Here is a 14644-nt window from a genome sequence, read left to right on the forward strand (position 1 = left end):
CCCGATTTTCGGAGCGCCCCCGCCAGGAACGCACCTGATAGCGGGTGCTAAAATGATGCCCAATGTGTCTCCCCTTGCCCTCAGACTGTGCAGGGTGCTTGCAAATTTGCTAATGATTGTAAGCCTAAGCTTTCCTTAGTTGACCTGATACATCCTCTGGGTGATTGAGACCACAATGACATGCAGTGCACCCTCTTTCCATGCACTTTGCGCAGTTCACCTATGTGGGCCAATTCAGGGCTACTGTTCTCTGCCACATTTGCTCCAGCAGAACCTCTTCAGGCACATCAGTAAACCTGAATGCTCCGCTCGGCATTTGCTTTATGCTCCTGATTTGGACAATTTCTGCCTCCAGAAACGCTCTCTTCTTTAAACTGCTGCCGCAAGCCTTTGAGTCCCAGCAGCAACATTGGATATCCCACATCTAAACAGTGAGCTCCCAAGGAAGATTTGGTGGGATCCTCCATTCAGGTAGGTGCAAAGCCCACTCTGTTCCATTTGCACCTTTGCTGCAAACATGACAGGAAATTCCTGATTTTAAGTCATGATTTTACAAACTACAGCAAATACAGACGAGGACTACATGTTTCAAGGAGGATAATAAATATGACTTTGCATCAATCTATTCCAATGTTAAGGGGATTCATACTATTTATTTTTTATTGATTTATGAAAAGTCACATTTATTTTTAATAAATCCAAATGCAGAATGAAGCAGCTAGTCATGAAAGGTAATAGAGCAGAAAAACTGTATGGATTTAATTTTTCAAACAGAAATAAATGTTAGTTTCTTATTTATAATAAACTAAGACACGTTCATTCAAATTTCATTAATACGTGTAGTTTTCCCCTAAAGGCAAGAGTAGATAAGGCCAAAGTAAATTGAGTAGATTGCCTGAGAAATATGATTTTAACATTTAAAGACTTTCTAAGTGTTTTGTAGGCAAAGAATTTATTAGATTTATAGAAATGGATAAAGATCTATTCTAAACGTTATTAATCTGCCCTTATATATTTCTGGATACATCCCCATATGTCAGAATAATGTACAATTTCAGCTTCGACTAAAATAAGGAGCTCTGAACAAGATGAAGTCGCAAGCTCTGAATGCCACTGGGGAAGAAGCACATTGCTCCTTCAGAGGAACACATCTAGCAGCGTACCTGTTATAACTAGAAACTGAATAGAAATGTGTGCCGCAGGGATTAAATTGTTAGGTGACGCAATTTATGATAATTACATTTATGGCGCCAGTTGATTCTGAGGTGTTTTGTTTTAACTTTTGTTTTGTGAATCTTGTGCTCATCAGAAAAGGTGATGTTAGCACTGGGAAATAGAATGTTTCCCATTTCATTTTAAATCGTTGGGAGCGTACACCTGGATTCTCATATATGGTCCTGCTGGTTGAGGCGTGATTTTGTAAAATCAACCCTGCTGTGTCAACATTAAACATTGCCAGATTAGCGGAGTAAAGCTCCTTCTCTTGTGATCTGCCTCAGCCCCAACCTCAGAGATAGTTCTTTACTTTGTCATTGTGACATTTTTAATTTCCCTCACCGACCATCCCATGGCCTCTCTAACTGAGATGCCCTATTTGATTCATAATATAGCTAAATTAAGTGTAGCTTGGGCTGTGGGCTTATGGTTTGAGACCATCAAATTTAATTTCACAAAGGACCCAGGCATTCTGATGATTTTATGAAAACAAGGTTCAATTGCTTGACAATACTTAGGGAATAATTTTATTTGTCTGTGCTCCCGACATGGAGCCATACAAAGCAGGAGTACGTATTGGAAATTCAGGTGTGCAGTACCCGTGATTTTCCTACCATTCACGTTAAATGTCAAACCCAATGTACAAATTCAAAAGTTGCATTAAACTGGGAATATGAAATGATTGTATTGCTAACAAGCCAATGAGGTATCTATTTCCATGAAAGGCAGAAAAATGAAACCTAGGTAACTACAGACCCATTAGGTTTATATTGATAACTGGCAAAATAGTGGAATCGATCATTACGAGTACCAATATGAAATAATCTTTAAAGTGGTGGCCAATACAGTTTCAGAAAGGACAGTCTCCTTGCCCTTTTTCAGGAGGTGACATCCTAAGTTGTATAATATAATAAAGCTCGATTTCCATTAAGGCGTGATAAATCTCCAGTCAGGTTTCCGCCGCTGTCACAGCAAGGAAAAGGACCTAATCAAAGTCACAAATGACATCCGCTGTGACTGGTGCACTATCCCTCCTCATCATTCTTGACCTCTCTGCAGTCTTTGACATGGTCAACCACACCATCCTCCTCTGTTGTCCAGCTCTCGCTTGATTCAACCCTGACCTACCCAATTGTAGCCAAAGCATCACCAGCAATGGCTTCTCTTCCCACCCTCCCATCATTACCTCTGGAGTACAACAAGGATTTATTCCTCCTATTCCTATTCCCCATCTACAATCTGTCCCTCGGTAACAATATTTAAAGAAATGGGGTTAGGTTCGACATCAATGGCGCAGCTCTACCTCTCCACCACCTCGCTCGACCTCTCTATTATCTCTGTGTTGTCAGCCTGCTTGTCCAACATCCAGTTCTGGATGAGCCACAATTTCCACCAGTGAAACATTGGGAGGATTGAAGCCAATGTCTTCGCCCCCCCCTCACCACAAAGTCCATTCCCTTGCCACTGATTCTATTCCCCTTCTTGGCCATTGTCTCAAGCTGAAAGCAACTGTTTGCTTACTGTTGGCTCAGTGTCATTCTTTGTCTGATTACACTTCTGTGGAGTGCCTTTTGGCGTTTTCCTACATTAAAGGCACTATATAAATGCAAGTTGTTGTACATCCCCAAAAAAGTCTCTTGTGTAGCACTTTATCAAATGCTTTTTGAAAGTTCAAATATACTACATTTACTGAATTCCCTTTGTCTAGATACTTGGTCATTTGCTCAAAGAATTTGATAAAATTAGCCAAGTGCTAACTTGCCTTTACAAATCTATGTTGACTTTCCCTGGTTAGCTGTGTTTTTTTTAAGCGTGCCCTGACATACAATTTATGTTTTAAAAGAATTCTGGGAAATGATGCTTAGTGCCCCTGTTATTTCACCAATCAGTTTAGATGATCAACTTTAAGGCCAATTAACCATCGTAGAACTGTTTCCTTTTTAATATTAGTTGTTGATCCACATCTTCATCTTGCACTCGTATTGCCCTTATTTTATCCTTCTATGTAAACACAGAGACAAAGGCCCCGATTTTAGAATGGAAGCGGGTTGGCAGCGGGGGGGCGGGGGGGTAGAGAATGGGCACGTGGGTAACCCGACTAATAAAATATGCCCGTTACCCACACGATCGCAAATGAATTGGAGCCACGTAACACGGCTTCCGGGTTTGCAGTTGGAAAGCTGCTCAGCGGGCGGACTGTGCACCCGCATCAGAGGCTGTCAGCTGGAGGACCTCTATTTAAAGGGCCATTGCTCCAAAGGCTTTTGCTGGAGCAAAGACCCAGAAATCACTATGGAGCAGTGCAGGGGCAAGGCTGCTCCATAGTTCAGCGATACCTCACTGCAGCAGCCACTGGACGGGGTGAGGAGGAGGAGGGAAGTGTTTTACTCCGCGGACAGGAGAAAGTGCCCTGCCTCTGCTACCAAGAAGGCCTGGCTCAAGGTGGCAGAGGAGGTCACCAACAGCAGCAACATTTCCCACACCTGGATCCAGTGCAGGAAGCGCTTCAATGACCTAACTAGGTCAGCAGAAGTGAGTACACTCTCCGGCATTCCGTCTTCCACATCACCACCCGCACCCCCCAACTCATTCTGCACTGCCAACACTACTCTATCACATCACTCCTCACACCCACTTAAGGCTCATCCTCAAATTACCTGCACTTCCTCAGCACTTCCTCACCTCCCCATTAGTCACCCCAGCAGTACCACTCATCCCAATCCTCATCGAATGTGATGTCTCTGTCTCATACTCACTCTCTGATGCACCTCTTTCATGGTCAGCCTCACCCAAAGCAATGCATTCATCGGTTGGCCACTTCACCATCACTCATTCACACGTCTGTACTTTCTCCCCTTGTAGGAGAAGAAAGTGCAAAATGCACGGAAGAGGGCGAGGACTGGAGGGGGGCCACAACAAGTAGTGGTCCTCACAGATGCGGAGCAGGAGGCGCTGGAACTCAGCAGAACCCTCGAGTGCTTGTCCGTCAGGGACGCCAAGAAAGGCACCCCACAAACATCTGGTGACACAACTTTAACATTCATCACACACAATGTGAATTGACATTAATATGCCTTGCCATGTTGAACACCTCAGTATGCTCATCGCAACATGACACATCTGTGATGATGCTTAATGTTGCCATCTGTTCTCTTACAGGCCTTTTAACGACCGCAGTGACGGCAGAGGGCGATTCCTCCGAGGACCTGCCAGCATCTGAGGGCGCACCGTCACATCGAGTGACAGCAGCACATTTGCGAGGTACTGGAACAGGTGCTACACACACTCTCCACAATTGCGCAGAGGATGGAGGAGTCCAATTCCTGCATGAGTGGAATGGTGGCACAGGTACGGGAGGGAATCTCTGAGATAGTGTCGCAGGAACGTGAGCAACTGTCTGAGATAGTGTCGGACGCAACTGCTGAAATGCCTGAGATAGTGTCGCAGGTTAGTGGGGGAATGTCTGCGATGGAGAGAAGGCTAGCCTCTGTTAGCTTCAAGCACGGCTCACAAATGAGTCCATTCAGGCCCTAACAACGGTCGTTTGGACTCAGGGTGAACAACATTCTGCCGCCTTAGACAGGCTGACAGATACTTTAGAAGTGGCCTTACAAGGCATCGCACATGTCCATCACACTGTTCTCCAGCAGTGTGGTAGGGGTGATTGGGCCTGGTCCAGGAGAGGGATAATGGTGAAAGGGGACATGGAAGTGGAGACGCCACTGAAAGCGCTCCCACGATGCACCCGTTGCTCCCTTCTGAACCAGTACTCACAATGCTGCCTCCTCTCCGGGTGTCTGAGTCAGCCTCTGCACAGGTGCAGGTGGAGCAGTCTTTGGAGGGGCCCTCACGGGCACTGAAACCGAGAAGGCATGGACTGAAAGCATCTAAGCAGTCCGGCCATGGAGCAACCTGCCACTACCTCTGCTGCAGCCACAGGAGAAGCACCACGTAGAAGCGATAGGAAGAGAAAGGCTAAGGATTTGTGATCACGAAGGGTATGCACAAGGGTGTCTGACAGACTGTCATATTTTTCATTTATATTGGGCTTCTGTTAAAGTCATATTAAACGTTATCATTTTCACCACTACTGCCATGTCTTGCCCATTCTTGACTGGCTTTTGTGATAGGGCCCTTTCAGGAGGTTCACCATGAATGGTAACACTTGATGCCACCCATTGGATCACTTTACAGTGGGTGTATGTGTAGTTGCAGGACTGTTTTGTGCAAGGAGGAGTGGCGAGGCTGGTGATGTTGCTTGTCCTCGGATGTAGTGGTGAATTTCTTTTTTATTCGGTCACGAGATGTGGGCATCGCTGGCAAGGCCAGCATTTATTGCCCATCCCTAATTGCCCTTGAGAAGGTGGTGGTGAGCCGCCTTCTTGAACCGCTGCAGTCCGTGTGGTGAAGGTTCTCCCACAGTGCTGTTAGGTAGGGAGTTCCAGGATTTACACCCAGCGACGATGAAGGAACGGCGATATATTTCCAAGTCGGGATGGTGTGTGACTTGGAGGGGAATGTGCAGGTGGTGGTGTTCCCATGTGCCTGCTGCCCTTGTCCTTCTAGGTGGTAGAGGTTGCGGGTTTGGGAGTTGCTGTCAAAGAAGCCTTGGCAAGTTGCTGCAGTGCATCCTGTAGATGGTACAGATTGCAGTCACGGTGCGTCGGTGGTGAAGGGAGTGAATGTTTAGGGTGGTGGATGGGGTGCCAATCAAACGGGCTGCTTTATCTTGGATGGTGTCGAGCTTCTTGAGTGTTGTTGGAGCTGCACTCATCCAGGCAAGTGGAGAGTATTCCATCACACTCCTGACTTGTGCCCTGTAGATGGTGGAAAGGCTTTGGGGAGTCAGGAGGTGAGTCACTCGCTGCAGAGTACCCAGCCTCTGACCTGCTCTTGTAGCCACAGTATTTATGTGGCTGGTCCAGTTAAGTTTCTGGTCAATGGTGACCCCCAGGATGTTGATGGTGGGGGATTCGGCGATGGTAATGCCATTGAATGTCAAGGGGAGGTGGGTGGATTCTCTCTTGTTGGAGATGGTCATTGCCTGGCACTTGTCTGGCGCGAATGTTACTTGCCACTTATCAGCCCAAGCCTGGATGTTGTCCAGGTCTTGCTGCTTGCTTCGTTATCTGAGGGGTTGCGAATGGAACTGAACACTGTGCAACCATCAGTGAACATCCCTATTTCTGAACTTATGATGGAGGGAAGGTCATTGATGAAGCAGCTGAAGATGGTTGGGCCTCGGACACTGCCCTGAGGAACTCCTGCAGCAATGTCCTGGGGCTGAGATGATTGGCCTCCAACAACCACAATCATCTTCCTTTGTGCTAGGTATGACTCCAGCCACTGGAGAGTTTTCCCCCGCCGATTATCACTGACTTCAATTTTACTAGGGCTCCTTGGTGCCACACTTAATCGAATGCTGCCTTGATATCAAGGGCAGTCACTCTCACCTCACCTCTGGAATTCAGCTCTTTTGTCCATGTTTGGACCAAGGCTGTAATGAGGTCTGGAGCCGAGTGGTCCTGACAGAACCCAAACTGAGCATCGGTGAACAGGTTATTGGTGATGATACAAAGATGGGAGGGAAAGTAGAGAGTGAGGAGGACATAAAAAACCTGCAAGGGGATATAGACAGGCTGGGTGAGTGGGCGGAGATTTGGCAGATGCAATATAATATTGGAAAATGTGAGGTTATGCACTTTGGCAGGAAAAATCAGAGAGCAAGTTATTTTCTTAATGGCGAGAGACTGGAAAGTACTGCAGTACAAAGGGATCTGGGGGTCCTAGTGCAAGAAAATCAAAAAGTTGGTATGCAGGTGCAGCAGGTGATCAAGAAAGCCAACGGAATGTTGGCTTTTATTGCTAGGGGGATAGAATATAAAAACAAGGAGGTATTGCTGCAGTTATATAAGGTATTGGTGAGACCGCACCTGGAATACTGCATACAGTTTTGGTCTCCATACTTAAGAAAAGACATACTTGCTCTCGAGGCAGTACAAAGAAGGTTCACTCGGTTAATCCCGGGGATGAGGGGGCGGACATATGAGGAGAGGTTGAGTAGATTGGGACTCTACTCATTGGAGTTCAGAAGAATGAGAGGCGATCTTATTGAAACATATAAGATTGTGAAGGGTCTTGATCGGGTGGATGCAGTAAGGATGTTCCCAAAGATGGGTGAAACTAGAACTAGGGGGCATAATCTTAGAATAAGGGGCTGCTCTTTCAAAACTGAGATGAGGAGAAACTTCTTCACTCAGAGGGTGGTAGGTCTGTGGAATTTGCTGCCCCAGGAAGCTGTGGAAGCTACATCATTAGATAAATTTAAAACAGAAATAGACAGTTTCCTAGAAGTAAAGGGAATTAGGGGTTATGGGGAGCGGGCAGGAAATTGGACATGAAGCTGAATTCGGATCGGTCAATGCCCTGTGGGTGGCGGAGAGGGCCCAGGGGCTGTGTGGCCGGGTCCTGCTCCGACTTCTTGTGTTCTTTAGATTTGTGGTTGGGATCAGATCAGCCATGATCTTATTGAATGGCGGAGCAGGCTCGAGGGGCCGATTGGCCTACTCCTGCTCCAATTTCTTATGTTCTTATGTTCTTATGTTCTTATGGTGAGTAAGTGCCGCTTGATAGCACTGTCGACGACACCTTCCATCACTTTGCTGATAATTGAGAGTAGACTGATGGGGCAGTAATTGGCCGGATTGGATTTGTCCTGCTTTTTATGGATGCAGTCATCGCGCCCCCCATCCTGATGGTGTCAGTTTGAGGGGGTCCCAAAAGTTGGTAAATATGTGTGAACAGAAGAATTCTGAGTGGAAACTCAGAATTTTCAGTGAAAACACAAAGATCTCCCAGCCAAAAGTTTGTCTGAAAGAACTGAGTGCCCTGCTGCAATAACTCACCTTTTATCCCCATCTGTCCAACAAGTATCTGAATGTCCAACTGGCTGCTGGCTGAAACACGTCTGGTAGAACATGGACTGTTTCCCACAGCACGGAAAACATGCTGAGGATGTTTGAGAATCGGACCCCTGCCTCAATGAGCACAAAATTAATTACTTCAAGTACTTCAAGTATCTAACTAACTGTCTTAACTGTCATCCCGCCGGTTTTAATTGCCAGCGGGACTTCTACATTCGTGAGGCGCACACCCAGACGCGCCTGTGGGGAATCCGGAAATCTGCGGGTTGGAGCCGGGTTCCGAACCCACTCGGGATTTCCCCGATTTTAGGAGCCCCCGATCCCCCCCCAACACACCCACACTAAAATCAAGCCCAAAATATTTGTTAAGTATTTTTGCCATTCTTTTATATTCTAGTATAAGATACTCTTGTTCGTCACTTAGTGGTCTTTTGCATGTGTGGCACCTTGAATTGTGGTGATCAGTTCCCTACCTTATGGGTGTGCACTGTTTGCATGACTGTTAATAATGTCGATCGATATAACAAGCCCCCAAATTAGTCTGCTTAACTAGTACCTCTTGTTTGCTAACTCTCGGTCAGAATCTTGTGGGGTGTGTGGGGAAATAATTTCAACTGGATATGAATCCAGGCTAGGAATGATCAAGGTGCCCCATCCATTTTTCAGTTCTGCTATTTAAACCTTTAATAATACCACGCTAATGATGGATGGGTATAGCTATATAACGAAATAAATATGTCACACTTGAACAAACAAGAGTTATTTTACCAAAATCCAGGAGAAGATCTTTCTTGAGCTATTTGTGTTCCTTAAGATAAAATTAAATGGCAAAATTAGACAAGACATCGTCCATCAATGCCATTCTCCTTCAGTTAATCTTGAATCTTTTTAATATACTGTCACATGATGAATGGCCTGTAAAGATTTGTTTCTCTAAGTGATGCCCGAAATATATTAGAAATCAAAAGTTTCCTTTACTGGTGAGAATTATTTTCAAAGTGCACTCTCTTGTCTGCTTGAAACTACAAGTTCAAAATTATTTGTATTTCTAAGATGTAACAAAGAAATGATTTCAGTCACACACATTGCACATGCAGTCATCAGAGCAGAAGCATCTATTTTCAATGAGTTCCAGTAAAGGCTTTTACCATTTTAGCATTTGTAGATATTGTATTGATATGAGTTTGTGACAGGTTGATTTATCATTTCAATGAACCAGTTTTGCTGACCTGACAACTATTAATGAAGCAAATGAGAAAACAGATAAGTGTCAATTGTTACACAGAAGTTGATTAATTTATGTATGTGACAGAAGCAAAGTGAGGGGAGTACAATCAGAAGCAGTACAATTAGCAAAATGGTGTCTATTATTTTATCCTATAGTATACTTTAGAAAATACAAATTTATTTATTTACTTATTTATGTTTGGTCAGCTGCGTGTCTGTTTAAGTCTCCATAACTAGCTACTGAGAATTCCATATCAATCTGTTTGCCTGATACAGAGTGCACTCTCTCTCCCCATGAGGACACATTTCATTTACTCTATTATCCAGAGAGCTTAGGTGCAGGAGAGCAGGGCCAAAGCTTAGAAACCCCCAAAATGCACACTTGAGATTAAACTGCTAAAAATGCTCAAATTCCCAATACAGAACATGGGCAAGCTGACTGCTGTTTGTCCAGCCTGGACTACCATACCTGTTAAGGCATTGACTTGCAGGGCTAACTGGAGCATTCGGGGAGGATGTGAGGTTGAAGGAGATTGCAGAGATAAGGTGGAATAAAGCCATAGAGAGACTTGTGGATGTGGGCTTCAAGTTTAATGCATTGTGGTAAAGGACACAAATATAGTTCAACTAGGACAGGGGTGATGGGTGAGCAACAGAGTTTTGGACAAGTTAGAATATTATGGAAGCTAAACATCCACCACCTCCACCACGCACCGTGACTCCAGTATGTACTACCTACAGGACACACTGCAGAAACTCACAAAGGTTTCTTTGGCAGAACGTCCAAAACCGATGACCTCCGTGACCTAAAAGAACAAAGGCATCAGGTGCATGGGAACACGACCGCCTCCCAAGTTCCCCTCCAAGTCACACATCCTGACTTACATAGAATTATATAGAATTTACAGCACAGAAACAGACCATTTGGCCCAACAGGTCTATGCCGGTGTTTATGCTCCACATGAGCCTCCTCCCAGTCTATTTATTTCATCTAACCCTATCAACATATCCTTCTATTCCTTTCTCCCTCATGTATTTATCTAGCTTCCCCTTAAATGCATCTATGCTATTTGCCTCAACTACTCCTTGTGGTAGCGAGTTCCACATTCTCACCACTCTCTGAGAAAATAAGTTTCTCCTGAATTCCTTATTGGTTTATTAGTGACTATCATATATTTATGGCCCCTAGTTTTGGACTGCCCCACTTGGACATATATCGCCATTCCTTTACCATCGCTGGGCCAATATCCTGGAACTTCCTAGCTAAACTTCACCTCACGGACTGCAGCGGTTCAAGAAGGCAGCTCACCACTACTTTCTCAGGGCAACCAGGGATTGGCAATAAATGCCAGCCTTCCCAGCAATGCCCAAATCCCAAGAGTGATTAAAAAAAAATAATGGAAGGCCAGCAATGAGCTTTTTGGAGCAGTCAAGTGTGGAAATGACCAGGACACGTTTCAGGGTTTTAGCACAAAAAAGACTGAGAGAGGCAAAATTGTGGAGGTGGATATGGTGAATCTTTGTGATTGAGAGGATATGGAGTCTGAAACTCAACTCAGCGTCAAATGAGATGCCAAGATTGTGAACAGTCTGGTTCAGCCTGATATCTTGGGTGAGGTGGAAATGGAGTCATTTAACAAGAAAGTGGAGTTTATGGCAGGGGCTGAAGATAATGGCTTTGGTCTTTCCAATGTTGAGCTGGGGAAAGTTATGACTCATCCAAGACTGAATGCGGACAAGCAGTGTGACAGTAAAGAGGCAATTAAGGGATCGAGAAAAATAGAGCTGGGTGTCATCAGGCTGCACATGGAGGCTGACTCCAGGTCAGTGAATAATGTCATCAAGGGGAAATATGTAGATATCACCAAGGAGTGGCATGTAGATGAGGAAGAGGAGGGGTCCAAGGATGGATCCTTCAAGCATGCTGGAGGTAACAGTGTGGGAGAGGAAAAGAAGCCATTGCTTGAGATGCCCATTAAATCATCTGGCTGCACGTCTGCCCTAAAGGCAGTTACACATATTTGGTCCCAGGTTTCATGGCTCATAATATCCTTCCTATGGCTGACTGCCTTGGTCTGATCATTCATAGCACAGAGGCCATCTGCCACTCCGACTTGGCAGTCACCCTTTATTGTGAGTATGGCATATTGTTCAAGAGCTGTGCTCTTGGTGAAGAAGGTAACCAACCAGTCAGTGCCATGAAATTTCCCAGTGACGTCAAACAATGCAGTTGGATAGCAAAGGACATGCCAAACTGTTCACAGCTACATGGTAATTTATCTAACAGCTTAATACTAGGTAATCAATGGAAATTAGACAGCTCCAGCACTAGAGTTGGAAGCCTGTGCTGTAGGTCAAAGCCCCTTACTGTTTTATGTTTTGTTATTTAACTGTTTTTTATTAAAATCTTTTACCATTTTGGCAACATAGAGTATGGAATCTTTATCCATTCAGATTTCCCACATTCCCTGGCATATGCTACTACACACACTGAGATAGCCAATAGAATCAGTTATTAGCTTTAAAAAAAAGAGTTGTACATGATCAATTTAATAAGTGGAGAATATATCAGGCAGCACAGTGGTGCACGCCTGGAGTGCCAACACATTGCATTTTGAAGCGGTGAGACATTGATCGGTATGTGCCGGTGACTCCCTGCACGGTGAGCTCTCAAACTCAATCAAGTCACAAATACAAAGAAAGAATGTGTATTTATTTAGTGTCTTTCATGACCTCAGGACGTCCCAAAGCGCTTTAACCCCAATGAAGTACACTTGAAGTGTCGTCACTGTTGTAATGTAGGAAACGCGGCAGCACATTTGCACATAGCAAGGTCCCACAAACAGCAATGTGATCATGACTAGATCATCTATTTAAGTGATGTTGGTTGAGGAATAAATGTTGGCCAGGACACCGGGGAGAATGCCTGCTCTTCTTCGAATAGTGCCATGGGATCTTTTACATCCACCTTGTTTATCTGCCCAGCTGGAAAGTAACTAATTATGCCACCAAACAGGTATGCTTAAAAATACCAGGTCTTACCGAAGTCTTAATGACTGCCAAACAACTAAAAATTAACTTTTAAAAATGTAGAGTCTCATTACTCCTTATTTTAATAGTTTTTGGTTATTAAAATTTTTTTAAATTACAACGTTTACAATTTTTTTTACTTTTCCCTTCTGCCTCTTTAATTTAATTCAATTATTTATTTGGCTTTTAATTATATAAAAAAATATTTTTTTATTCACAATGACATACAGAATACTAACTTTCAATGAATGAAGTCTGCTTGCCTGCTTGAACAATGCAGTCTGAATCTATGGGCGTGACTTCTCTTCCTGACAGATTTTGTGGGCGTGTCTCCTCCTCACAGACTGGTCCAGCCACGCGGCAACTCAAGCTGCTCAGAGGCTGGGTTGATAGCGCACATTTTTTTTAAAGTTCAAATTCAAGCAATTTGACGCCACAGAGCCCGCAGTAAGTATTTTCATCAATTTAATTCGCAGGAGCTGCGGTGAGTTTTGCCTCTCCGCTTTGCGCGGTTTCTGGCCCATTATATTTCTGTGTGACTCATAGGGACAGATAGCATGAGTTATTGAACTTAAATGTTTAGTCTGGTTCAAGGCACACTTGTCATCTTGATCAGTTTTAAAGGGCAACCTAAAGCTAAATTATTGGTGAGTTTGAGCTGAAATGGCACTTCTCACTATGGTCAATATTTGTCTTTCAGTCAGCAGAGTAATGCTGCCACTGGAATTTCATGCATGTCTACCCAGGGTACTTTTTTAAAGCTGGGTGATACAGAATTCTTGTTCCTGACTAATATAAGTTAGGGAAAGAAATTTCATGCAGCAAGAACCTCTTGTGTTAGGTAACATTCTGCAGTGACAGTTCTTAAAATATGTTTCTTATTGTTTGATTAAACAATGATCAAAATTATATAATTTTAGATGGATAATGACAGAGAAGTGTGAGGTAATGTATTTGGGAAAGTCAAACAAGGCAAGGGAGTACACAATAAATGGGAGGATAGTGAGAGGTGTAGAGGAACTAAGGGACCTTGGAGTGCATGTCCACAGATTCCTGAAGGTAGCAGGACAGGTAGATAAGGTGGTTAAAAAGGCATACGGGATACTTTCCTTTTTAGCCGAGGCACAGAATATAAGAGCAGGGAGGTTATGCCAGGACTGTATAAAACATTGGTTAGGCCACAGCTTGAGTACTGCGTACAGTTCTGGTCACCACATTACAGGAAAGATGTGATTGCACTAGAGAGGGTACAGAGGAGATTTACGAGGATGTTGCCAGGACTGGAGAATTTTATCTATGAGAAAAGATTGGATAGACTGGGATTGTTTCCTTTGGAACAAAGGAGACTGAGGGGAGATTTAATTGAGGTATATAAAATTATGATGGGACTAGATAGAGTGGATAGGGAGGACCTGTTTCCCTTAGCAGAGGGGTCAGTGACCAGGGGGCACAGATTTAAAGTAATTGGTAGAAGGATTAGAGGGGAACTGAGGAGATTTTTTTTCACCCAGAGGATGGTGGGGGTCTGGAACTCACTGCCTGAAAGAGTGGTAGAGGCAGAAACCCTCAACTCATTTAAAAACTATTTGGATGTGCACTTGAACTGCCGTAACCTACAGGGCTGTGGACCAAGTGCTGGAAAGTGGGATTAAGCTGGATAGATCTTTATCGGCTGGCACGGACACGATGGGCCAAATGGCCTCCTTCTGTGCCGTAACTTCCTATGATTCTATGATTCTCTAAGAGGAAATATTTTCAACAGATGATCCAGTCCCCAGTTATGTTAACAATATACAGAAAGGTAAATGTTAAAGAATAAGCATCTCAGTCCTTTGACTTGACCTGACTTTGCTGTAAACAACAAACAAATTGGTTTAGACCCATTTTGGGGCGCAGAATGGGTGCTGCGCTCGGAGTCTGGGCCAGACGCTGGAGGCCCGAGGCTCATCCGAAATTGGGGCTCAGGCCTCATCCTAATATTTTCAGCGAGCTGCGGGTACCTGTCGGGCCTCTAAAGGAAGCTCCTAAGCTCCAATTTGGGCCAATTGACACACAGTGCCCCTCAGGTAGGTCCTGGGGGGAGGTGAACGGGGGACGGGGGAGGGGGGGAATGTGGCAAACACAAGCCGGCAGAGGCCCGTAGTAGTGCTATGGCACCGGTAGCAGTACTCCTGCTCCTCTTGGCTCCACATTAAGGTGAGTGTTTAAAAAAATACATTTTTGATGGCGGCCTCCAGCTGGTTAGGCCA

The sequence above is a fragment of the Heptranchias perlo genome, chromosome 2 (genome assembly GCF_035084215.1).
Source record: "Heptranchias perlo isolate sHepPer1 chromosome 2, sHepPer1.hap1, whole genome shotgun sequence".
In the NCBI taxonomy this organism is placed as follows: Eukaryota; Metazoa; Chordata; class Chondrichthyes; order Hexanchiformes; family Hexanchidae; genus Heptranchias; species Heptranchias perlo.